General features: G+C 39.3%; 1 protein-coding gene across 10 annotated transcripts in view; it reads left to right on the forward strand.

Moving 5' to 3' along the window:
- Positions 1 to 1,125: 1,125 nt before the first annotated feature.
- Positions 1,126 to 27,968, forward strand: part of LRRC4C (leucine rich repeat containing 4C) — a 1,012,843-nt gene continuing 986,000 nt past the window's right edge. For 4 of the 10 annotated variants that reach the window (XM_080642549.1, XM_080642552.1, XM_080642542.1 and 1 more), the window contains exon 1: positions 1,211 to 2,142. The gene's annotated coding sequence lies outside the window, so the exon portion shown is untranslated. Of the gene's footprint in view, positions 2,143 to 27,968 lie in introns of all 10 variants that reach the window. The other 6 variants (XM_080642543.1, XM_080642548.1, XM_080642553.1 and 3 more) reach the window with 4 other exon arrangements.

A 27,968-nucleotide genomic window follows, 5' to 3' on the forward strand; every position in this document is an offset into this window, starting at 1 on the left:
TTTTTTTAATTTTCTTTTTCTTTCCACTATTCATAGCAGATAATCTGCTGGATATAAGTAAAATAGTGATTTTAAAAGGAGATTTGGGAAAAAATAAAAGACAAGTTGTTCTCCAAGTTATTATTTATACCTTTTAATTTTATACAAACTCAGTAGTTCAGTTTGATGTTATAAATTGTTTTAAACTGTTTACTAAATTAGATTAAATGTTTGCAGTTTGTAGGAAGAGTTTTTTTTACCTGTATCATCTTTTCTGACATCTACTGGCAATACCTGATATTACATTGCTCTTTAATTCATTCTTATCTGCCTTCTCTAACTGTCCAGTACTCATTTATTCAGATAATACCAATTTAATCCACCCTAAAGAACTCAGGAGGACCCTTGGCTAAAGAAGAGGTATTGTAATATGAGACCGAATCATAGAAGAGGAAACATTTAGTTTTCCAGAGGCTGAAGAATTATACACTTAGCATATTGTGCATATATTTTCTTTCATGGCTTGGTACTAAAAGAGATATAATGCTTTATTTCTGGAAAACTCCAAACTCATTCCATCTAAGTGTTTCATGTAGTAGTACTTAGTGTTTACAATTATCAATCAATCCCCCTAAGTGACGTGCTCTGCAGTTTGATAGTTAGGTGATAAAAACTGTGCATTAGAGTAAAACTGGGAAGGGATAGTCTAAATCCACATTAAAATGAGTGCACTGTACTCAGATTCCTGCAAACATCGGGGGCATGGCTACGGAGCAGCATGCATGAGCAAACTTTTTATGTTACCAGGAATCCATTTATCCACAGTGCCATCACTCAAATCCAGATACTTGTTGCCAGCGCCAAGATTTATAGGCTGAGGCTCGTTTTTGAAATTGCTTTGTATTTCCATTGAACAGCCAGGGCAGCCGCATGTTAAAAAAAAAAAAAAAAAAAATCTGCCTTGGTCTCCTTGGAGCCTATTTATAAAACTAATTTGTCTCCCTGGACATTTTTTTTCTCTCTCATTCAAATGCCAGCCCTCGGCTTCTAAGCCATTAACCTCCCTCCTTTTTTAATTTTTTTTTTATCCCAAACAAAATACTGTCACAGACAATGCCTTTGCAGGACAGTGATGAGCCCCATGATAGAGTCCTCCCAGGCAGGACACAAGCCATGTCGCCTTCTGGCCGGAGGTGGACCCGTTGCCCTCCCTGCAGACGCGCAGGCACACACACAGAGCGCCGGGAAGTGCACATTTACTGTACCGCATGCCGGCTGCCTTGAAGGAACTGTAGCTAACCACCTTATTAGTATTCTCGCCTCCGCCGACTCTCACTTGCAGCATCAGAGGGCTGAGCGACATGCAGCTGAACAGGGACAGACACAGCTCTGGCAGTCATCTCCACGCAGCCTGCCGAACGCCGGGGGTGGGGGATGCAGCACATCAAGATTAATAACCTTGCCATAACCCCGGGGCACCCCGCGAGCAGACACCTCTGCTGATTGACCCGCTCCTGGCTTGATGCATCAGCCTGGGGGAAGAGGGATTCGGAATCTACCTGGTCCTGGGGGGCCCCCCTGATTTTTTGGATGTTCTTTTGATCCTACATCGATCTGGGAAGGTAACAGTGAGCCCAACCATCTGCAGCGCACAGCAGCTATTGGAGGTTACTTCTGACAGTTTTCATTGCACTGGTTTGTGTGACTCTGCGCGTGTGTGTGTGTGTGTGTGTGTGTGTGTGTGTGAGTGCGGGGTGCCTGCATTTGCACGGAAGAGAATGTGTGAGTGCCCGCGAGTGCGTGTGTTTGTATGACAACTAAAGCAGGTATATCGTACAGTAGATTTCAGCGCGTGAAAATATTCTCTGGGCACTTGGGCTCACCGTCTGTAGCCTCCCCCCGCCATCCAGTGCTCACCACCCCCTTTCTTCTCCACTCCCCCCTTCTTCTTTTTGCCTTTGATGAGTTTTTGGCTTACTTTTTGGCGGAGTCTCTTGGACACGTTTTGCTGGATGATCAGATAAATGGAACCTTTGAAAACTGATTATTTTTCTCCTCTGTGACTTTAAAAAAGAAGAAGAAGAAAAGAGTAGTGCAAGATGAGCTAGAGGATTTTACATTTTTCTTGGTGAAATCCGAGGGTGCAGAGGGTGCAGAAGGAAGGTAAGTCACGGGACTGTTTAGATCTTGGTCCCTGCTTCCTTGCAATGTTTGGGCTTTCCTGTTGGTTTTCCGAAATCCATATGCAGTCTATCAGCTCGTCTTCAGAGAATGCAGTGCTCAGAAGAACTCAGTGTGTGGCATTTTGGGGCTATTTTCATGCCAAGGAGTTTATTTCCATTTGTATAACCAACCCCCCATCCTTCCATTTTCATACCCCTTATTGATCTAACATTATCACAGTGAATTCTGCATATATGAAATCTGGAAAAAAATTAATTCCAGCCTTCTCCCTCCTTGACATACTCTCTAAATTTGAGAGGGCAAAAAAAAAAAAAAAAAAAAAAAAATCAGGAAAGCTACTGGCAGAGGCTCTGAGTTAGAGGCAAAAGTGTGTGAGGGTGGGGGTTGGGAGGATAACCCGGACCTTTATGATAACTTAGTAGACTGTTTTTCCATAGCACTTTTTTTTTTCTCGAATAGTGCAGTCTGCTCTGAAGAGTAGCAAATGCATGGAATACAGAAAAGCTGTTTCAACAGCTCTTAATTGGAGCAAATGAGTACAAACTGGAAATTGTTTAGTATTTTAAACCTCTCTCTCTTTTTTTTTTTTTTGCACGGATTCTCTTGCTATTGCATCTCATTAACCTTTCTGAAGGCAGCGTCCATCTCCTGATTAAGACTTGTGTCTCTCATTTTGAAACCTCCCTTTGCCCTGCTTGGTCCCCAGAGGCCACACTGCTCTTACTTGTCTCTTCTTGGCTGGAAAGACAAGCAGGCAGCATCAGGAATTCGGGGGACTTGAGTGGAACATTTGGCCTAACTCAGTCTCCAGTGTTTCCCGGTGGTTAGCTTTGCATTTGTTGTTTGTGTTTTCTTTCCCTTTAATTCAAAGTTAAATGTATCTAGTACTTTACCTATTTCCAGCCCAAGGTTATTTAAAGCAAAAGGCCTTTGCATGGTGATAGCATCTGCGTTCCTGCATCTGTATTGTTATCTCTGCATTGGCATCACTTAGCTTCTCCCCAGAAGGGAGAACACTTGTAAATGTATTTTTCTAAAATGCTGAGACCCCAAGTGGAAGGAATGGAGCTTCCCTCTGTCAATGCATATGGCATTTGGGGACTCTTTTCCAATGCATACGGGTGGTTTCTCCTAAAAGGAATGGTGATATTTCATGGGATGTTAGCCAACTCGGAATGGTTATTGTGAGCATATTCATGCAGGAGATGCCAGGAATGTTAGTTAACTGGGCAGAGTTGAGCATGTAGAGGTGTTTCCATGTACTGATGTCTGTGTATAGATGGAGAAATGGAAGAAATCACAGCAGAAGAGATTTAGTCAGAGGCATTTGATGGGTTAACATTTTATAAGAGCAGCCAAGTTTAAGGATGTTAAACATCATACTTAACACATTAATACTACTTCCTGTTTCTAAAAAGAGTTGTTCAAAATTTGTGAACTGAAAAGAAAACACACACAAACAGAACTTAAAGATGAGATTATACTGCGGACTGTCCCTTTCTTGTCTAAGTTTTTGCAGGATGGTGTTAGAGACACAAGTAAAGGGGGCAGCTGATAAAAGATGTCTCCCACCCGCCCTCCACCATCCTTTAACTTATACCTCACATAGTGCCCTTGGTAAAAATGCTAGGAGAAAACTCCCTCCTGTCCGTATAATTTATGGCATACCTTTCTTGTCAACGCTAGCTGCTCAGGATATTTTCATCTGCTACTCATAGATTCCAGTTACATTTCACCTGTCAAGTAAGGGGATTTTTTTTTTCTTTTTTAAATGACTTGAACAGAGGTGAAACCCCAAATAAAATTTCATTTTCTTTCTGGAGAAAATAACCTGGAACATTCCTCAAACCTGAAGGTGAATGCAATATATAAATAAGAAACACAAAGTTGACTGCTCTAAGGAGAGTGCACAGCCCTAACGCTCCACGTGCCAGTGGGTTAGGTCCGGGTTTTGGAGGTTCCCAGATCCTGCCAGGACAATCAGCATTCCTTAGGTTGGTCAGCTCTTCATTAACCTTCAGCTTTTGATAGCCAGTACCAGGCATAGGGGACAGTTTTTGACATCATCTGTTTTGTTAGGATTGTTCTGAAGGAAGAGAAACCCTTTGAAAATGCTGTTCTGGAAGTGGGCAAATTAGTACCTCTTTTTATCAAGGCTATTTAATTTTGACGGTTCCTCCTCCCATTCACATTCTCATCCAGTGTGGCTATATTTAGGCTTGTGGGATTGGTAAAGTTTAATTGCATAGATTATTCTCAACACCATCTTCAAAAATTATAAGGATAACATCTTGGCTTTTGTGCATTTGAGATTTAATAATTGTAATGAGTGAATCTACTAGCAAGAGCAACACTTTCGTTATCACTCATTTTAGGCTAATAATAGAAGTGGGGTTCAAAGCCAACTCGGGATTTTCTGATTACAGCTCCTGCAATGTGCAAAGCGCCTCCCTGGTATCTCAAGGATTCCTGATGGTGTTTGAGTTGATCGCAACCCTGCATCTTGATTATCAGCCCAGGTCAGAGCAGCTGTAAACAGCTCTCCATCAGAACTGGCTCCAGATCCAGGGCTTTGTTTTGTGATGGAGAGTGTTTTGGAGTTTAATAGGGCTGGTTTTCCTGCTTAGTGAGCTCAGAAAAGAAAGGTGAAGGGAGGGAAGTAGCTTTCCATTTCAGTAGAGGTAAAGTATCATAGTTACCAAAGAAGAGGCAGAAGTTCCCTAGAATAAATAAGTGCAGGGCTATCTTTTTAAAAGAATGAATTGGTAAGGGGTTGTCTTGAATTTTTGGAGGAGGAGAATAAAGGAAATTCCAATTCCTTCTCTGTTTAGTGCCGGTCAGTTGGCTAGTGTTTCTGTGGGTCTTTGCTCAAGTGAGCCAACCAGGCCCAACATTCTCCAGCATGTTTCTATGTTTCTAAGACCCAGAGCACTTAACACATGAAGGGCTCTTTGCTTATGTAACAAACAGAGCTGACAGCTGGAGAGCTAGCTACTGAGAACCTTAAAGGGAGCCAGAAAGATCCCACAGTAAGTTGAGCAAAAGGGAGCTCTGGCTCTGGGGGTGGGTGAGGACCGGGTGGACTGAACTTGAAGTTTTGATTGCTGAGTCATTACAACCGCCTGGAGCTGTGTGCTAGCTCCAGGAACTGATCCTGACATCAGGGGCCAATGCTAAAAGGCTAGAGCATCAGCCTACAGCAGAAAATGCAGACTCTTGGAATAGGGAGATATACTATCTGACTTACGTTTTGGGGACAGATATACTCTCTGTGTATTCTTGCTATTGTTCTTATTACTTAAAAACAACACCTCAGAATGCTCCAATAAATTACAAAAGAAAAGCTAGCCCCACCAGTGTGACTCAGTGGTTGAATGTTGACCAGGAGGTCAAGGTTGGATTCATGGTCCGGGCACATGCCCAGGTTACAGGCTTGATATCAGTGTGGGGTGTGCAGGAGGCAGCTGATCAATGATTCTCTCTCATCGTTGATGTTTCTATCTCTCTCCCTCCCCTTTCCTCTCTGAAATCAATAAAAATATATTTTTAACAAATGACAAAAGAAAAGATAGATTAATTGAAGTGCAACTAGGACAGGGATTTGGCAATTGACTAAATCTATTCACTCAATTATATGTATTGCCTTTTGGGAACTCTCAGTAGTCCCAGCTAAGTGGGAGGAGAACAAAGGCTGGGGTTAGAATCCCAAGAAGAAAATCCCTGGATTGAGGGTCAGAAGGCATCAGTCAAGCATTGACGGTGCTGTTTAAAGATCAGTAAGTCAATCAAAGTGTCAGAACCCCGATTTCTTCCTATATAGTTTGGAAATAGCATTCTTAACCCATAGTATTGTAATGAGAATTATAATGAAATATTACAGAGTAAAATGATCTGTAGGAATACATTGCTGTGGAAACCTAAAGTGTTATGATGACTTCCTATCTGATTCAAGACTCTACAAATTGATTTCTCCAATGATTTCAAATTAAATTGATGAAGCAGAACTAGTCTTTTCTTCATGATGAGTGATCAAAATTTACAGTGTTATAATTTGAGCACTTTCCCACCTTTGAAGATTATACCCCTTCTCAGTAAGTTTTGTGGTATACTCATAGTTACTTGTGTGTGTGCGTGTGCGTGTGTGTGTTTGTGTGTATAGGTACAGGTGCATGCACCCAGGCACAATGTGTATGCAGATGAGCATGATTGCATGTGCAAGTAATTGACAAGTCTATAGGAGGTATGATTTTAGATTCATATAAAATAGAAAATGTGTGAGGACCTGAATCATTGGAATTGAGTACCCAGGAAGGACTTGGACACTCTAGCCCTTATCTGTTGGAATACATACATTTTTAGAGTTTGTAGGCTTTAGAAAACTCTACTTCACAAGAAAGCTGTTTTCTAGAACTTGAGTAAAACTTGGAAGTTGTATCAATAGGTATTTATAAAAGGTTGATGACTGTCACTCTGACTTACATTTTAGGGACAGATAGGATTAAAAGGATGTGTTGGAGAACATGATGGCAAGAGTAAGTGATATTGGCGAGCACTAGCTTTGGAGTTGGACAGACTTGGGTTCAAATACCTATTCTCTAAAAGACTCAGTTTATCTGTTCTATAAGATAGACACAATCAGTCATTCAGAAGGCCTCTGTTATGAATGAAGAAATTATAATATACACAGTACTTTGTAAAACCTTTGACACAAAATTGGAACTCCGCAGATAGTTCAAATATATTCGTTCTTTCTTCTTCACCCAGCTTAAGAATTAGGAAGACCACTCTAATCCAATCAATATTCTTATGTAATTTATGCATACATAAGGTGGGCAAAAGCCGCCGATGTAATCTGAGAGCTAATTAAAACTGGAGCGAGAGAAAGCTATATTTCTGTAAATGAGCTCATTTTATGTACTGTGGTTTCATCAGGTCTTTTCTCAGAGCAACCAAGTGCCCTTTCCAGATGTCACTTCACTTAACGTTCACAACTTCCACAACGATACTGAATGTAAGTAGCGGGAATCAAGTGCACCCATCCATATGTGGTTGCAGAAACACAATTCAGATGTCAGCGGGTAGTGTGAACATTGCTCTTTATCTAACATCTCATTTTGTTCTCAGTCAAAGAAAGGATGCATATTTATTAAACACCTACCAGGTACAAGCACTGTGATCATTGTTATGGGGAATACAGAAGGACTCTCTCTGCTCATGTCTCTTTGCTATACTTTCTGCATTTGGATGGGGCATGCTGTAGTCTTCAAGGCTGCCCCTTGGAATGTGGGCTTGATCATTCAACAGAATTAAGATTCCTCTGCAAGAGTGTGACCTAGGTAGGGCTGTGCCATTGAATCTGACCTTTATTTAGTTCAAGATGCAAAAGATGTAAAAATCCTTGTTCCTATTAATGTAGCTGAGTTGAGCTGTCAGTGACGAGTTCAATTCTGCTTTGCTAGCTCTGCACAGCTGGTACCACTTGACCCAGGTATTTCTGTTCTGCAGAGTCATCCTTTCTCTGTGTAGGAAGGAAGTAGGGTTTTGTTCTTCAGGTTGTGGGTTCCTTTTCTCCTTATAACCAATGGATGAAGTCTATTTTATGGCTTGCTGGGAAAGAAGACACTATCCATGTTCTCTGCATTTAAAGGACCCGTTTCTCAAAATACACATTTAGTAGAGTAAGAAAGAGAAGAGGAATGTCAATGGCACAAAATAATAAACACAAGTTCACTGGCCTCTTCTACAGCCTCAAGCATCAGGATTTATGGTTAGAGCACTGTATCGAACTAAGGACATTCCCTCTGTAAAATACTCAGATTATTGCCAGCACATATCAAGGCAGTGTTATCTACACTAATAAAAGAGAAACATGCAAACTGACCATACCTCCATGACACCCACCAGCCAATCAGGAGTTAGTATGCAAATTAATCCAACAAAGATGGCGGATTAATTTGCATACAGAGCAAAGACTGAAGTCTTCGGCCCAATTGAAGACTGAAGACTGAAGAGGCTTGGCTTCTCCACTGCAGCCAGAGTGGAGAAGCCAAGCCTCACTGCGGTCAGAGTGGAAAAGGCTAGCCTCAAGGCTTGGCTTCTCTGCTATGGCCAGAGTGAAGGCCTGGGTCCTGGGTGCCGGAGGAAAACTGGTGCCAGCAGCCAGAGGAAGGAAGGCCTATTGCATGAATCTTTGTGCAATGGGCCTGTAGTAAATTATAATTATCTCATATAATCAACAAATATGTTCTCTATGCCAGGCATGGTACTAGGTAGGTTATATTTTTACTTAGACTTCTAAAAAATGATAAGATAATATTATTATTCTTATATTACAGATGAGGCAAAAAGTGATTCATTTTTTTTTTGCCTAAAATCCTGACTCACTTCAGAGCTCATGTATATTCTTATATACTATGGTTATTTAATTTAAATATTTTTTGATTGCAAACCTAGTGCTTCTTCACATAAATCCTTGAATATGACAGTCCAGGGTCAGCCTTCTCTAGATGAAAATATAGTAATCTTGTTTTATTGACCTGACTCAGTCTATCAGTGGGACAATACAGTCTGCAGTGTTGCTAAAGGATCTCTGAAGGGTCATCTCCCTGAATCAAGGGGTTCCTGATATAGTACATCACCAATGCCACACTTTTGTGCTCTTTGGCAGCATCCATAGCTTGAGGTAGAGCTCTACTTAATTTTTCCAGTTATATGTATCATTGGAATATTTGCTATCATGTGGAATATTGGCAATGGTATAAAAGTACCACAGTTATAGGACTTGAATAAAATAAAGACATAAAGGTCTCCTCTGTAACATTAAATAGTAAGTAGTATTGGCAAGTATATGTAGTGTGCACTTTATGGGTAGTCTCTCTCAATATGTTTATCTACTAATTAGTTATGTAACTCTGTACAGATTACTTTTGTACCCACATAACCTATCTTACCTTGCAGGGTTATTTTTAAAAGATGAAGAAAAAAATAATAGTTGTAAAGGACTTAAAACAGAGATTGAAACTTATTTGATGCTCAAAAATATGTCATTATAATTATAATAATATTTATTTAGATATAATAATTAGTAGTAATAATAATTAGTAGTATTAATTATGATAATATAGCAATCTCCATTTGCCAGAGGTTATACAAATTATCAATTCACATGAATACACAGAAAGCAAATATCTGCGTCTCTCTGGCCATAAAAAATATGAGAGGGAGGAAGAAAATTATCCTTCAGTAATATTGATGTCAGTGGGGGAACATGATGATGGAAAAAGAGTGATTTTGTGCAGAGCCTTCAAGGAGACTAGAGAAACAAAGGGAACCAAGTGAGAATTTCATGAGCTGAGGAATATTTTCTAAAGTCACATCCTAAAATGCTGTGACTTTGGGAATCAGCCCACTGCTTTTTGTGAATAGGAAAAAGGGTCACATTTTGAAAGCAATCTTGATAAAGAGAAGAGGTAACAATCTTCCTTTGACTTTACTCTCAAAAAAGAGAAAATTTTAATTACCTTTTATCTTATTTCTGCAAAATTTCTCTAGCTTTTGTACATAATGTAGGTATTTCAGTTGTTGGTATTCTAGCTGTATATATGTATAATAATAAAAGTGTAATATGCAAATTGACCAAATGGCTGAACAGCGGAACAACCATCCAGACAACCTTCCAGACAAAGCTGGAGCTACGAGGGCCTACCCTTGTATGAATTTTATGCATCAGGTCTCTAGTGTGTGTGTGTGTGTGTGTGTGTATGTGTAAAATAAAAACCTAAGTGACCGTTATGGCAGAACAACCAGAATGACTGGTCGCTATGATGCACACTGACCACCAGGGGGCAGACGCTCAATGCAGGCAGGAGCTGCCCCTTGTGGTCAGTGCACTCCCACAGGGGGAGCGCCCCTCAGCCAGAAGTCAGGCTCATGGCTGGCAAGCACAGCAGTGGTGGCGGGAGCCTCTCCCACCTCTGTGGCAGCTCTAAGCAGCAGTGAGCCAAGCAGTAAGGAGCAGTGAGCAGGTGGGTGGTAAGGAGCGAGGGATCCTGGAGTGTGAAAGGGATGTCCGACTGCCCACAGGGAGTGGGCCTAAGCCAGTGGGCAGACATCCCCCAAGGGATCCTGGACTGCAAGAGGGTGCAGGCCAGGCTAAGGGACCCCCCCTTCCAGTGCACAAATTTCATGCACCAAGCCTCTAGTATATATATATATCAGCATTTTAAATGTTTGATGGTAAGCCATTACAGGTGGGAGACTGAAATCTTTATGTAGGACCTTTTGATTTTAATATTCATGTTGTAAGTTACAAGTCACAGAACCAAGGGCCAAATTAATTCATAGCCTACATTTTCAGAAAAGTATGATTGGATTAAAAACCTAGAACTAGTGGATGCTCAGTATGAAACAAGAGTTTCAGTAAAGAAAAGTTTTCCATACACATTGGGACAAATGTTTGGATAATTGTGGAACACAAGCATTTTTGAACAATCACTTTAACAAAGGCTAACCCTTTCCTGAAAACAAATAATTAGTAATACAAACAGTGGATGGACTTGCTAATTTTTTTCCTGTTGGAAATCTTCACTATATATAGTGATAGTAAACTCCATACTGAGCATAGATACACACAAGGAAAACACTTTACTCATCTTTGTTTATATGTGGTTTTTTTGCTCAGGATCTTTCACAGACTAACAAACCCGAATTACTATTAAACTGTAAACATTTTATTAATCGGTTTTGACTACAGTGCTGATAGTAAGAGCATATCTAGTATACAAACAGTCTTCAGCTTTTTCTGAGAGTCTCCTGACTGCAAATACTTTCAGGAACCTGAGTTTGTTCTGCTCATACATGGCTGAGTTCTTCTCCCTGTGTTTATCTGGTCAATGCTGCCTCTTTTATCTCTTTCCTCTTCCTTGCCCTGTCTTGCCTTTTGCAGTGATTCTACTGGATGTCTTTGCCACTTCAAGTTTCACTTTTCTCTCTCCCAGCACGATAGGCACTGCTGCGTTTTCCCCCTAAGATTTCACTAATGGAATTTGAATCTACCTATCTGCTACATGGGGTTTTTGTTTGTTTGTTTGTTTGTTTGTTTTCTCCAAAACTCATTTGACTAGATCTAGGTCAAATAGCTCAGTGTTAAATACATGCCAGCTCTTGTGTTAACTAATCATCCCACTTTTGTGTAAGTAAATCAGAGTTCTCAACAAATCCTCTTGTGAATACCAATATACCATTTTGCTTCTGTGGTAGTTTTAATGGTGTTATTTATTCTACACATGTCTATTGAACAACTATTGTGTTCACTATTTTATCAGTTATAGTATGGAACAGAAATTGTAAGTAATGTGATTTATTTCCTCCTCAAATTTACAGGGTGTCCAAAAATAACTCAATTAGATGTTCCTTTCTTTTCAGATGTGACCCATTGGAATTAGTAATTATTCAAAGTGTGTATACATTTTTGGGGAACACCCTGTATTAATATAGTGTTGCTGGTGTTATATTGGCAAAGGAGAAACTGACCTGCTAAATAGGCAGCATAGTGTTCAGAACCAAAACTTGATGGGATGATTCAGAAAATGGAGTTATCACTGGAAAGATTGTGGTTGGGGAATTTTAAGGAAGAAAGCGAATCTTGGCTTTGGTCCTAAATATAATGTGATGCAATAATAATATTTCTGAAGAGAAAACGGAAGAGATTAGGATTTTGCATACCAGTGTGAATAGAGTCAGGAAATGCATCCACAGGTAGTTGGTGGGTAAGAATAAAGATACAGGTGGGCCCTGTAGAAGGACCTGAAAAAATTCACAAAGTTAACACAAAAGCTAGCATGTGTTTAACACTGTGCTATTCCAGGTGGTATGCTGGGAACTCCCCAGTTGTGAAAAGGAAGTATGATAATTATCAGGATGCAGATGAGGAAACTGAACCTCAGACAACTTGTGCTTTGCTCCAGGTAATGAGGCATTGCACGCAGCACGTGCTGTCTGCCCAGAGGCATTGGCTGCAGAGCCCAGGTTACCTGATTCCTCCCATTCTGAGCTTTATCCTTCCAACCCCTTAAAGCCATACACCATGCTCTCTACTTTTTTTCTTATCGCCTTTTACAATTTTCTACGCTCTTTTGGGTGACAGTTTTCAGTCTTGCTGTCAGATTTTTTTTTTTTTTTACCTTAAGCAGTTTTCCAGGGATCCTTTCTTCCAATGATCACCAACAAGAGAGTTTGGGAACAAGGACAGACGCAAAGACTTACCTGTTCCGTGTCCTCATTCTCTGATCCTTGCCGAGCTCTGAGGATGGCCTTTTCTTTTCAGTTTCTGGAAGGGGAGCTAGTGCTTCATACAGATGGTCTGTGGGACAGGCAGATGGTCACAGCCTCTAACGGTGTGTTTAGGGGAAATGGTCTACGATCTGCCAGCTCAGACTGCAATGCCAGTTAAAACCACCGTGAAGAGCTGACTGTCTTCAGCCCAGTTATTCAGTTTGCAGCTCTTAGAGATGTGAGAGGGACCTTTTCTTCTCTGAGTAGATGGCAGTTTCTCTTTCTCTCAAGCCGGAGGGATGATCACTCCAAACAATAAATCTAGGCATTTGCCAGGGGGCTTAGCAGGATGCTGTTTTTCTTGGTTTAGGGACTGGATCCAAGGTAAAGGCCCAAGAGAAGGAAAAGGCAGATTGTTTTAAGGTGGTCAGCTCTGATTCTGACCTTGCCATCAACTTGATAAAGCAGCAGAAGGGTTTGGCCCATCTTGAGGAAGCCACGCGGATTGATTCTCTGGTCATTACTCGCTGCCTCTTTGGGGCAGTACAGAGTCAGCCGTCTGTCTAAATAACACCTGACTCTCTCCCCCGATGAGAACAGAGCTAGGAGATTCGGAAACAGAAAAAGAACTCATTTCCTTTCCATGTCAGGGCCTGAGTACGGTTCCAGAAGAACCTGCCCTCCTCAATATCTGTTTTACTCACCCGTACCACCTCCCCTGATGCTTAGAGATTTGAGGGTCCAGAATATAAGGACATCTTTCCCTGCTCCTGTCATCTTTTCCCTTAGTCTTCTGACCAAGTGAAGGCCACAGAAGATGACAAGTCAGGGTCAGGCAACAGCTCCAATTTCTGACATCTACCCAGATGATCATCTAACCTGCTAACTTGCTAAGACTTCCTGTTTTTTGCTTTCCAGAATTGTATACCTCTGCCCTCATACACCAGACCCAAGTTTTCCAACATCTACCTCAGGCCCACCTTCTTTTCTGGTCACATGTTTGATTGCTTTCATATCCACACCCCTTGTTCTAGTCTCAGTTCGTCACATTTACCCAATTTTAAGCCACGTTAGGGCTTCAGTTGATAGGTGTTGTTTCCATCCCCCGAGACCTCGCAATACTGAGTTGCAATACTCAACTTTCCAGATAGAGTGAGGAGCAGACATTGCTTTTGTGTGCATGACTCCGTCTTCCAAGTCTGCAAACCCTACTTATAAATTTGACAGCTATCTCATTTCTCTGTCATTCGATGTAAGCATCTTTAAAAAAGGACAATGTTCTTATCTGCCAAGTTGGGATCATGTTAACAACTAGCATTTATCCAGCATTGACTAGTTGTCTAGAACTTCATGCTCATTATCAAAAATTTAATCCTCCCCCTTGAAAAGAACTATGTGATAAATATTATACAATTTTAAATATAGGAACACTTAAGCTCAGAGAGGTTAAATAAATGGCCAAGACTCATAGTAGATTTCTTGATATATTATACCTATGTTTCAAAATACAGTATGATGCCTCCTAAGTCATTTTTAAAACTACCTTTTGTCACAGGGAATACATGGGATTTTGTGTTTGCATATGTGAAAAAAAAAGCTTTGTAAACTTCAAAACTCTAAGCAAATGTTTAATGTTGCTATGTTCTATCCTAAAATTATTTATGAATGATACCACATGTATTTATGTAGCTTAGTATAACAAATAACTGATTAAGGGGCAATCATTTTTTAATTTTAAAGCAGAAATATCGTGATTGCTTATGAAATAGAGCTCCAAAAGCAGCTGCTGGCAGCAGCCTGGGTGGTGTGTCTGGTGAAATACAGTAGAACCTGACTAAATTACACTAATGAGCTGGAGACCCATAACAGATTATCACATTTGTCCAATTAGGGAAGGAATAACGTAGATAAAATACTAAGGAAGCAAAGTTGGTATAAATAGAAGACAGAACTTCAAGCAAGCCTAAAAGATGTTAACAGCACACACCACATGCACACATGAGCATGTATGCACACGCACATAACTTTACAATAGGTGAAGTTGTTAACATAATCATGAGATATGCAGATACTGTTCAATGTGAATCTACACTAAGTGGCCAGATTGTTATGATCTCTGAACGCATAATAATCTGGCCACTGAGTGTACTTATGTATAAGGGAAAGCTTGCAAATCTTGATATGTCAAGGGACCAGGAGATAGTGGCCCCCAGCCTCTGGCTAGTAAGTCCTCTGCTTCTTTCTAAATACCCACAATGCAGTTCGTATACATGGAAAAACCTTATTTTAAAATCCCAACTCTGTGGTCAGTCTACACTGAGTGGACAGATTATTATGCGTTCAGAGATCATCATAATCTGGCCACTCAGTGTATGTATATATAGGAATTGTTCAGTTTCTTCCCCCCACCCTCACCACCCTCTTTCTCTTTCTTATAGGGGGAATTATGAATGAAAGTTGATTGCTCTGAGGTTCCAAAAAACTCTTTTATGTGTCTACTGAATCCAAATTTTATGTGACAGTTGGAACATCATTAGATCATAGATTGCAGTGCTATATTTAAATTGTATTGTATGCTTTGAGGGTTGTCTTACTATTCTCAACACATCCACAGGTATTTTCACCTTGGCGTCTTGTCAGTTATAGTACTTTTACCTATTAAGTTTTGTGTGTGTGTTTTAGAAGTCATGCATCACATATTCTCAGGAGGCATGGCCCATTTTCTCCAAATTCTTTCAACAAACTTATTTTGAGGAAAAAATAAAAGGCGTATTATGTACAACCTATTTAATATATTAAAAATTCAATGTTTTAGAGCTCAGAAAACAATACATTTTGAATACTTAAATATACACAATTTTTTTTACAGGATTTTAATTGTTTCAAAATCGGATTTAGTAGAATTTATAATGGGAAGCCAGGCAATTGCTTAGTTACATATTTTACTTATTTCTACTATTTATAGAATATTCTATGCCAGCAACAGGGATGCACATAGATCTCGTTTAATTTTTAAGTATCAACAAATGCAGGTGATACTGCTATTATATTTAATTTGCAAACGAGGAACTAAGGCTTAGCAAGCTTAAGTAAATTGTAAATGATAATATGTATATCTAATGATTGTCAGAGTTAGAACTTGTGAAAAAACAGGTCCTGTTTTAAAGGAATTTATTGTCTACAAACACATGGTCACATTCATAGCATGCTTTGTGCTAAAATTATGACTTTCAAGCCCATAATTTGTCTGCATAGTTAAACTAATGGCCTAACTATAATTGCCTGCCTTCTTTTTCCCTCCAATTTCTAAACTCCTCTTCATTCCTGGGCTTTGATCAGACCTTCAACATAATATCATTTTTGCATTAGTTTCCTTTTTTTTCTCTTCTGGTTTCTTTTGCACTTTACCCTGTACCTAGGACTTTACTTATTCAATTTAGGACAGTCTTTTGGTGCATACTTAGTCGAGCAAGGGTAGATTTTCCTTATTAAAAAGTAAGGAAAATGGCCACCCTGATTCTCATTTCTTCGTGGTAAAGAAAAAGATATGGCCACTGATTGCACGTATCCTGGTATGTACATTCTTTTGCTGTGTGGTCCCCATGAAGAAGTGGAGTCTGCTTTCTTGCATCTGGAGTAGCCTTGGGACTTGCTTTGATGGAATGTAGGAGAAATGACATTGCATACCTATCAGGATGGGTCTGAGGAAGCCTGTAGCTTCCATTTTCCTTCCTCAAAAAGCAGCACTGAGAGCACCATGTAAGGAAGCCCATCTCGCCTACTGGAAGTGACACCAAGAAAAGCCAAGCCACCACCTCCTCCATTCTCCCCACAGCATGTCATTGAAAGCCAGTGTGAATAAGTCCACCTGAGACTATTCCCTAGCTAAAGGTAGCTGTATAGGTGAGCAGAGGTGAAAGGAACAGAGGAACTGCCTATTTGATACAGAGGATGGTCAGGTACAAGAAGGAGTGGAGTTGGGAGTCTGGGTGAAAAAGCTGAAGGGATTGAGTACAGGTGGGTAGTTGCAAAATAGTCATGGGGATACAGAGTACAGCATAGGAAATATAGTCAATAATGTGATAATAACTATGTATGGGGCCAGGTGGGCACTGGAAATATCGGGGAGGGGCACTTTGTAAAGTACATGTATGTCTAACTATTATGTGTACATCTAAAACTAATAAAAATAATATTGAATGTAAACTGCCATTGAAAAGATTTAAAAGAAATCTTGAAGTCTCTATATACAGCAATAGTTAACTAGAACAGGGTTACCCATTATACAAACACTAGAGGCCCAGTGCATGGATTTGTTCACTGGTGGGGGGGCATAGCCTGCAGGGATCGACCCGCTGTGGGACCGCCGCTCATCCTGGTCAGCCGAGCAGCTGTGGACCCGCCCTGTGAGTGGCTGCTGAATGAGGAAATTAGAATGAGTTGATATTTTGTGGTAATGTCTTGGGTAAAGGTGTGTTCTGTGTCCAGGAGGAACCTGGTGGAGAGCTTTGAACTCCAAAGCCACTTGGTGAATGTCCTTGATGTGTGATGCCAGGTTGGTGACACCATTGGGGATGTTCAGAGCAGCCGTGCTCCAGGATCCTCAGCCATCAGGTTAGCCTCCCTAGGGGGTCCACAGTCACGTCCCTTCTTGTCATTCGCCTATGCCAGCTCCCCATGCTCTTTCTAGAACACACCTTAGAGGGCCTGCATCAGCTGGTGGGGTCAGGCCAGAGTCTGGATTGTCTCAGGTATTTGATAGGTGGCAGAGACTCAGCCTCACCCTGGGCCTGCTAGTAGCTGCTCCTGCTGCAGAAGCAACTGCTCATCCCGGCCAGCTGAGCGGTGCTCCCACTGTGGGAGTGCACTGACCACCAGGGGGAAGCTCCTGCATTAAGTATCTGCCCCCTGGTGGTCAGTGCACGTCATAGCGACTGGTCGACTGGTCATTCTGCTGTTCAGTCTCTGGGCTTTTATATATATATTCATTTTTAAACTTTTTAAATTGTAGTGGGAATGGATTTGTCAGTTTCCCAAGTTTTTGTCTTTCTGTGTTTTCTTGAAAAAGAGTAACTTGTTTCAGTGCATATAGATCTCTGAATTGCAGATTTGCTTATATAGGAATTCTAGACTTTGCTAATTGGCAGCTTGACATTCATTCAGCTTCATTTTTTAATGTTTTTTTTTTGAGTATTGGTTTATTTAAAAATATATTTAGAACCAACTGAGTACTGGACACTGATCTCAGTGTAGATAATGTGATTTTTATATGAAAAGCTTCAATAGAGAAAGGAAATGAATTTCCCCCAAGCATCTAAGATATTGAGTTTTTACACACGCCCACACACAGGTACTCATTTATACTCACACTCTGAATTTCTTCCTGCTCAGGTTTTTATTTGAAGAAAGAAAAAATTACCCTCTTCGAACCATATCATAAAATAATAATTTGTATGTTTTATTCATATATTATAATATTTAATTCTCCCAGTATCTCTTTGAGGAAGGTATTATTTTTTTTTTCATTTTATAGATGGAAATAGTAAAGGTTAAAAACTAAGCAAAAGTTTCATTATGCAACTAGTAGGTGGACTTCAAGCATGGGTCATGTGACTCACTCGCAGTATCTTTTCCCACACCATGCATCCAACTCTAACCAGGGCTATGATGCCATGGACCTCTACTCCATCTTCTTTTGTTTCTTTTTCATTTTCTCCCTTTGTCCCTCTGTCACTCCCTCTTAACCTCAGCCCTTCCCTTAATTGACTGGTGGTTGTAATTCTCCTATACTATTTGAGCTCCTTTTTACAAAGATAAAATTTTGTTTGCTGGATACCAAAACCACTTGCTGTCAATTGAGGGGCATCCAGCTTGTCTTAGAATGTCCCTTGTGTGGTGACATGAGTTCTGATTTGCTTTTATCATCCAATTTACCCAGAATTGAAGTGTCAGGAGAGTAAACTCTGGGGAAAAGAGATTTTCTCATTAACACTTCATGAGTTATTTCTTGGGGAATATTCAGTATTTTCTTTGTGCAGTATATTCTTGGAACACATAAAAAGCAGAGATAGGGTGAATGGAAGGTTGCATGTTAAATCTTATTTTCTGCTGGTCCTGAGGTGAAGCTTTCTGCCCAATCTAAAAGAAAGGGATAGAAATTAAGTTAAATTATGTTCCCCATACTAACATGTCTCAGTTTTTTTTCTCTTCCCATTACTAGACTTATTTTTTTCCCCTTCTAAAATTTCATTACCTTACTTGAGCTTTATAGCCAATGTCTTTGCCATAAATCATTTGATTTATTAAGGCCTAGTGGTAAACATTCACTGATACCTGTAACCTAGAGGATCGAAGGGCTCCTGTTCAACTTTATAGAAGTTCTGGTTCAATGACTACTTTACTGGGTCATTGGGGAACTGCTGTATAAAGGCATTTTTCATTATTACTACTCTTTTTTCTCTTCAAAGCCACCATGCTCTATAGCTACTGGCTTATTTTTACAAATATTCCATAACATTAGGCTTTACAAAATTATCTCTCATCTATGGAATTTACTCTTTCCCTGCTCATTACAGACTGCTCTGAGCTTTCCCTTTGCCAGTCTATGCTGTATTTCACACTGAAGTTACAAGTGCCCATAATATATACTCAGAGAATAAAGGAAAATGCGACTCACCCTGTTAACGCTTTCTTTTTGCTAATTTCCTCTAGGCCTTTGTTAATTTTTTTTTAGGACCAGTCATCCAAATCAAAGTTGATGTTGTAAGGTTGGCATAGCACCAGTGTTGAAGCAGAAAGTAATATGTCAAAGTAAAAAGAGCCCTGACTGGAAATCAGAAATTTAAGTTCTACCATTTCCTAGCTTTACAACCTCCATCAAGTCACTTGCACTTTCTGAAATCAGCTATAGTCTTTTCTAGAATAGGCATTATACCTGCCTCAATAGCACTTGTTGTAAAGCAAAAGATTCTGCATATATAAGGTATTACTATTGTTAGGTAACATTTTGAAGATAGATGTATTATTTCAGATTATACAGTATAAGGATTCAATGTTTGGTTTCATAGCAAAAAAGAGGCAGCAGAGAGAGAACAGTGTCCAAGAGTTTCTTGAATTGAAATCTTCACTTTTAAAAATATTCTTATTTCTATGAAATCGGTAATTGTTTTTTGACATTGGTAGTCAATGTAAAAAAAATTAAATAAGCTGATACATTTACACATTGTTGGTGCAGTGTATATTGGTGTAACACTTTCAGAAAGTAATTTCACTTTACATATTATAGGCCATAGGATTGTTCATTTGCTTTGATCGCCTTCTTGAAACATATCCAAAGGAAATATAAAAAAAAATGCATACTGCAGAAATATGCAAAAAAAGTGTTAAAAGCAGTTTAAAATGTCTCAACCTACATGTCAAACAAAAGAATATGGGTAAAATAATGATGAATAAATATAAGGCAGCCAGTAAAATTTACAACCTGGAAGACTTTGTATAATAATTACTGTATAAAGAAAATATGCATACATATGTGAATTTGAAAGAAAATAAGAGTACAGTGAGTTGACTAATCATGGTTGTTTTATGTGGGTTTTCTTTTTCTCTTTTTTACCTTCCATGAGTGGTTTTACTTCTGAGGGCAGAAGATGTTTGGACTAGCTAATATAACTCTTGGCTGAAAATAGCAATAATCTGACTCCAGAAGCCTAAATGAATTGAAGTTCATTTTTCCCACTTAATAAGAAGTTCAGAAATTGTAAGGCATGGTTTTAGGACTGAATAGGGCCAGGGAATCTGTTGGTCTTTATCACTCGATTGCCAGATGGTTGTTGAAGTTCTCACCACCATCTTGTCTGAATACAAGGCAGAAAGAATGAAGTGGGAAGACAGGTCAGTTATCTCTCTAATTTAACTCAAAGAAGAAGCCTCCCAGCTTTAGTCTATAAATGGGAATGTCGTGTTGAAGGAGCCTACCTGGGATAGAGGATGGGAAAAGCACGTGAGAGATGGAAAAGAAAAAAGAGGGTTGGAAATAACTTTGGATTGTTTAATAAGCCTTGTCTCCCACCATGGTCAACTATGTCACCTGGTTCTGGGCAGTCCCAGTATAAAGATTTCCATAGGCCTTGTCTCCAGTGGAAGTCCCAGTTCCCCATTCATGTTTCGGTCTTAGCCACTATTCCTAGTACTCACTACTTTTCTTCTACTTTGCCTCAACCTTCCACCTAGGTCTTTGGGACTAAGGTAAATAAAATATGGATAACAATTGGAAAGAGCGGCATGTTTGAGACTCCATCCTTCACCCAGGATGCTTGATTCTGATCAAAACACTCATCAGTACATTGGCACATTCATCAGCAGTCCTGGCAAAACTTATCAAATACAGCTGACAGGCGTCTAAATTCCCTGGCAGCTCTAATGTTGAGTTTCTCCAGTCATGCATATCCAGTAGTCTTTAAAACAGTATCTGGTAGCCTTCCAAACAAAAGGTAGATCTTCTCCCTCTTCCCCTAAGGAGACTGGCTCCTGATCACTCATTATCTCAGCATTATCATACAAATGAGTTAACTAGCTTCCATCCATTATAAAGCATCTATGGATTAGATATTTAGTCTTTTATTTTTTAATATATTTTTTATTGTTTAAGGTATTACATATATTAGTACATATATCTCCTTTTTTTTCCCCATTGACCTTCCCCCACCCTCCCCTACCCCCTTTCCCATGCCCTCATCCCACACCTCCCCCCCCCGCCCAGTGTCTTGTGTCCATTGGTGTGCTTATATGCATGCATGTAAGTCCTTTGGTTGATCTCTTTCCCCCCCTCTGCAACACTCCCCAGCCTTCCTGCTGTAGTTTGACAGTCTGTTTGGTGCTTTACTGCCTCTATATCTATCTTTTTATTCATCAGGTTAAAATGTTCTATATTTTCCATAAATGAGTGAGATCATGTGGTATTTTTCTTTCATTGCCTGGCTTATTTCACTTAACATAATGCTCTCCAGGTCCATCCATGCTGCTGCAAATGGTAAGAATTCCTTCTTTTTTGTAGGAGCATAGAATTCCATCGTGTAGATGTACCATAGTTTTCTAATCCACTCATCTGCTGATGGGCATTTGGGCTGTTTCCAAATCTTAGCTATGGTGAATTGTGTTGCTATGAACATAGGGGTGCATATATCCTTTCTGACTGGTGTTTCTGTTTTCTTGGGATATATTCCTAGAAGTGGGATTACTGGGTCAAATGGGAGCTCCATTTTTAGTTTTTTGAGGAAACTCCATACTGTTCTCCACAGTAGCTGCACCACTCTGCATTCCCATCTGCAGTGCACGAGGGTTCCTTTTTCTCGCCAGCAGTTGTCATTTGTTGATTTGTTGATGATAGCCATTCTGACAGGTGTAAGATGGTATCGCATTGTCGGTTTGATTTGCATCTCTCGGATAATTAGTGACTTTGAGCATGTTTTCATAAGTCTTTTGGCATTTCTTCTGTCTTCTTTCAAAAAGATCTATTTAGGTCCGTTGCCCATTTTTTTATTGTATCATTTATCTTCCTTTTATTAAGTTGTATAAGTTCCCTGTAGATGATGGAGATTAAACCTATATCAGTGATAACATTTGCAAATATGTTCTCCATACAGTGGGGTTTCTTGTTTTTTTGTTGATGGTTTCTTTTTGCTGTGCAAAAGCTTTTTATTTTGATGTAGTCCCATTTGTTTATTTTCTCTTTAGCTTCCATTGCCCTAGGAGCGTTATTGGTAAAGAAATTGCTTCAGCATATGTCTGAGATTTCTCTGCCTGTGGATTCCTCTAGTATTTTTATGGTTTCCCATCTTATGTTTAAGTCCTGTATCCATTTTGAGTTAATTTTTGTGTATGGTGTAAGTTGGTGGTCTAGTTTCATTTTTTTGCATATATCTGTCCAATTTTCCCAACACCATTTATTTAAGAGACTGTCTTGACTCCATTGTATGTTCATGCCTCCTTTGCCAAACACTAATTGAGCATAATGGTTTGGGTCGATTTCTGTGTTCTCTATTCTATTCCATTGGTTTATATGTCTGTTCTTGTGCCAGTACCAGGCTGTTTTGAGACCAGTGGCTTTGTAATACAGCTTGAGATCTGGTATTGAGATTCCACCTACTTTGTTCTTCTTTCTCAGGATTGCTGTGGCTATTCGGGGTCTTTTTTTATTCCAGATGAATTTTTGGAGAGTTCTTTCTAGGTCTGTGAAATATGCTGTTGGTATTTTAATGGGGAGTGCATTGAATCTATAGATTGCTTTGGGTAGTATGGACATTTTAATGATGTTGATTCTACCAATCCAGGAACATGGTATGTTCTTCCATCTGTTTATGTCTTCCTCTATCTCTTTTTTCAGGGTCCTGTAGTTTTCCGCGTATAGATCTTCTACCTCCTTACTTAAGTTTATTCCTAGGTATCTTAATTTTTTTGGTGCGATGGCAAATGGGATTACTTTTTTAGTCTCTCTTTCTGTAAGTTCACTATTGGTGTATAGAAATGCCATAGATTTCTTGGCATTAATTTTGTATCCTGCTACATTGCCGGATTCATTTATTAAGTCTGTTAGTTTTTTGATGGAGTCTTTCGGGTTTTTTACATACAATGTCATGTCATCTGCAAATAAGGACAGCTTTACTTCTTCTTTTCCAATTTGAATGCCTTTTATTTCTTCTTCTTGTCTAATTGCAATGGCTTAATACTTCCAGTACTATGTTGAACAGGAGTTGTGAGAGTGGGCATCCCTGTCTTGTTCCTGTTCATAGGGGAAATGTTTTTAGTTTTTGCCCATTGATTATGATGTTAGCTGTGGGTTTATCATATTTGACTTTTATTATGTTGAGGTATGATCCTTCTATTCCCACCTCATTGAGAGTTTTTATCAAGAAAGGGTGTTGGATTTTGTAAAATGTTTTTTCTGCATCAATTGATATGACTGTGATTTTTATCTATCAATTTGTTTATGTGATGTATCACGTTTATTGATTTGCGAATATTGTACCATCCTTGCATCCGCAGGATAAATCCTACTTGGTCATGATGTATGATCTTTCCGATGTACTGCTGGATCCGATTTGCTAGAATTTTGTTGAGGATTTTGGCATCTATGTTCATGAGGGATATTGGCCTGTAATTCTCTTTCATTGTGTTGTCTTTATCTGGTTTTGGTATTAGGGTGATGCTGGCTTCATAGAAGGAGCTTGGAAGTGTTACTTCCTCTTGAATTTTTTGGAATAGTCTAAGGAGGATAGGTTTTAGTTCTTCCTTGAATGTTTGGTAAAACTCCCCTGTGAAGGGGTCTGGCCCTGGCTTTTGTTTGCTGGAAGCTTTTTGATGACTGCTTCAATTTCTTCCATAGTTATTGGCCTATTTAGATGTTTAGATTCTTCCTGATGGAGTTTTGGAAGGTTATATTTTTCTAGGAATATGTCCATTTCCTCCAGGTTGTCCAGTTTGTTGGAATAGAGTTGTTTGTAGTATTTTTTAACAATCCTTTGTATTTCAGTGGGATCTGTTGTTATTTCACCTCTTTCATTTCTGATTTTGTTTATTTGGGTCCTCTCTCTTTGCTTCTTGGTGAGCCTGGCTAGAGGTTCATCAATCTTGTTTATCCTTTCAAAGAACCAGCTCTTAGTTTTGTTGATCTTTTTTATTGTTTTTTTTTGGTCTCAATGTTGTTTATCTCTGCTCTGATCTTTATTATTTCCTTCCTTCTGCTTACACTGGGCTTTTCTTGTTGCTCTCTTTCTAACTCTTTGAGATGTAGAGTTAGGTAATTCATTACCATTGTTTCTTGTTTTTTGCAGTATGCTTGTAGAGCTATGAACTTCCCTCTCAAGACTGCTTTCACTGTGTCCCATAGATTTTGGATTGTTGTGTTTTCATTGTCATTTGTTGCCATGATGTTTTTTATTTCTTCTTTGATCTCTCTGGTAACCTAGTCATTGTTTAATAGCATGCTGTTTAGTCTCCATGTGTTTGATTTCTTTGGGTTGTTTTTATTGTAGTTGATTTCCAGTTTTATGCCACTGTGGTCTGAGAAGATGCTTGATATGATTTCTCTCTTCTTAAATTTGAAGAGACTTTGCCTATGACCCAACATATGGTCTATCTTTGAAAATGACCCATGTGCACTTGAGAAGAATGTATATTCTGTGGCTTTGGGGTGAAATGTTCTGAAGATGTTAATTAATTCCATCTGGTCTAGTGAGTCATTTAGGATTGATGTTTCTTTGCTGATTTTTTGTTTAGAGGATTTGTCCAATGGTGATAGTGGGGTATTAAAGTCTCCTACTATGATTGTATTGTTGTCGATCTCTCCCTTGATATCCTCCAAGAGTTTTTCTATGTATTTGGGTGCTCCTGTATTGGGTGCATATATGTTTACCAGAGTTATTTCTTCTTGTTGGATTGCTCCCTTTAGTATTATGACGTGGCCTTCCTTATCTCGTTATGTCCTTCACTTTGAGACCTAATTTGTCAGATATAAGTATTGCTACCCCAGCTTTTTTTTTTTTTTTTCATTTCCATTCGCCTGAAAAACCTTTTTCCATCCCTTCACCCTCAGTCTGTGTGCATCTTTTTTTCTGAGGTGGGTTTCTTGTAGACAGCAGATATATGGGTCATGTTTTCTTATCCAATCTGTTACCCTATGTCTTTTGATTGGGGCATTTAATCCATTTACATTTAAAGTTATTATTGATAGGTACTTCTTTTTCACCATTTTTATTCTTTACCCCTGTGTTCCTTCTTCGCTTCCTATTTGTTTTCTTTCTTTTCTTTTCTTTCTTTCTTTTTTTTTTTTTTTTTTTTTTTTTTTTTTTTTTTTTTTATAGCAGATCCTTTAGCATTTCTTGCATTGCTGGTTTGGTGGTAATAAATTCCCTTAGTCATTTTTTGTCTGTGAAGCTCCTGATTTCACCTTCAATTTTGATTGATAGCTTTGCTGGGTACAGTATTCTTATATTCAGCCCCTTCCTTTGCATGACTTTGTATATTTCATTCCATTTCCTTCTGGCCTCATGTGTTTCTGTTGAGTAATCAGTCGCTAGTCTGATGGGGGTTCCTTTATAGGTAAGTTTCTGTCTCCCTCTGGCTGCTTTTAAGATTCTTACTTTGTCTTTGGTGTTTGCCAATTAATTATAATGTGCCTTGGTGTCGGTCTTTTGGGGTTCATTTTGCTTGAGTCTCTGTGAGCTTCTTGGATTTGTGTGGGTTTTTTCTTCCCTATATCAGGGAAGTTTTCTTGTCATTATTTCTTCAAACAGGTTTTCTATTCCTTGCTCAGTTTCCTCTCCTTCTGGAACCCTTTTATGCGGGTGTTGTTTTGTTTCGTGTTGTCCCAAAGTTCCCTTAGGCCAGGGGTGGGCAAACTTTTTGACTCGAGGGCGACAATGGGTTCTTAAAGTGGACCGGAGGGCCGGAACAAAAGCCTGGGTGGAGTGTTTGTGTGAACTAATACAAATTCAAAGTAAAGGAGTGCAGGGGAGAGCAAGAGAACCCTCCGCTCTTTTGGCTCCACGGGCCGGGTAGAACAGCCGAACGGGCCAGATCCAGCCCGTGGGCCATAGTTTGCCCGCGGCTGCCTTAGGCTCTCCTCTTGCTTTTTAATTTTTTTTTTCTAGAAGCTGCTCTAGTTGGGTATTTTTTCCTACCTTGTCTTCTAGCTCACTGATGCGGTCCTCTGCTTCTAGTCTACTCTTGATGCTTTCTATTGAGTTCTTTACAGCAGCAATGTCATTTTTCATTTCCTCTTGGTTCTTACACATATTGTCGAATTTGTCTTCCATTCTTTTCAGCCACCTTATGACGATTTCTCTGAATTCTTTCTCTGACAGGTTGCTTGCCTCCATTTCATTTACTTTCTTTTCTGGTGATGCCTGCTTTTCTTTCATATGTGGGCTGTTTCTTTGTCTCCCCATGGTCTCTCTTCTCCAGGTGTCTGTTTATGTAGTTCTCTCTCTCCTGTGTTGATTTAAAGGCACAAAATACAACACAACCAGGTACAATACACAAGGCACTGAACAGAAATGTATTCACGATATTAATAACCCCAAATAAAGGTGACCACCAGAGAAATTAGCGGATAGGAGAGAAAGAAGAGAAAAAAGAAAGGAGTGCAAAAATGAAATTGGGAAAAGGAAAAAAAATAAGAGAGAAAATTAAGAGAATAAGAAAGAAGAGGGGAACTAACTATATATATGGGGAGAAAACTCCAATAGAACAGCCACTAATCCCAACAAATTCCGGTAACAAGTACCTGGAGATGAATACAAACTACAAACAACAATTAATATCAAGTGAGGCAAGGGAAAACAGAAGCAAAAAACAAACAAAAACAAAACAAACAAAAAAAAAGAATAAGCAAAACAATCTCACAAACAAGCATAAAAAGCTATATAATAAACAATCAAGGAAACAACAACAAAAGGACAGAGAGAAAAACAATTTTTTGGATAGTGAAGACAAAGAAGAGAGAGGTGTGTATGGACATGGAGCAGGGGATTGGAAATTAGATGTATAAGTAGGGTGAAATTTTAACAAGGGGTAAAAAGAAAGAATAGGGAAAATCTAAAGCAGGAAAAGGGTAAGAGACACAGGACAACAAAAGGGGAAAAGTTAGGAAGAGAGTGATGTCATAAAGGTAAAGTTGAGATAGAGTAATATGATGCTAAAAGAAAGATGAAAATAGAATGTAGAACACTAATCCCAAAGTAAATAAAGAGAAAATAAAATGATACTTTTTTTAAAAAAAAAGGTAAAATAGTAGTAGTAATAATACTGATTGAAAATAAAAATGTAATAATTAAAAAGGTAAAATCAAGTGAGGAAAAAAGAATAAAAATTAGTTTCTTAAGTAAAAGATGAAAAAAAGTAAAAAAAATAAGAATAAAAATGTGCAGTAGTGAAAGTCATTCACTTCCTCTACTGTTCTGTTTGGCATGCCTGTTTCCTAGTCAGGACAGTATTGCAGTTCCCTGGGTTCCACTGCTCCTCAGTGTTGTAATCCAGTCCTGATTTTTAAGCAGGCAGTGTGTCTTAATTTCTTGTATTCCTTTATTTGTGTTTACACAAGAGTCAATTTGTGATTCAACCCCTGAGTGGCAGTGTTTCTGGATTTACCTCCGGGTCTATAGGTCCTCTCTAGCCAGTGCTTCGATCCTGCTTTCCCTGTGGCACTCAATACCGGTTTGTGGGAGTGGGTTGCTCCAGAGCTGGTTCTCTGATGGTTATTCCCTGCTCTGATCCCCAGGTCCCAGAAAAACAACTTTCCCCTGCAGTCTCTTAGGGTGTGCCCAATTGGGTGATCCTATGTATTGGGCTTAGTAATCAGAAGCAAGGATTTAAAGAGGAAAAAAAAAAATAAAAAGAGCCAGCGTAAGTGTGTAAACTCCGTGGCTGCGCACAAGTCTGTGCAGTCTTTTTTTCCCCCCTTGATTCTAAGCAGCCAGCACACTTTTAAAATCTTTAGGCTGTCCTTTTGCATCAGATCAAAATGGGTTGCTTTTTAG

This window comes from Plecotus auritus (genome assembly GCF_963455305.1).
Source record: "Plecotus auritus genome assembly, chromosome: 9".
Taxonomy (NCBI): Eukaryota; Metazoa; Chordata; class Mammalia; order Chiroptera; family Vespertilionidae; genus Plecotus; species Plecotus auritus.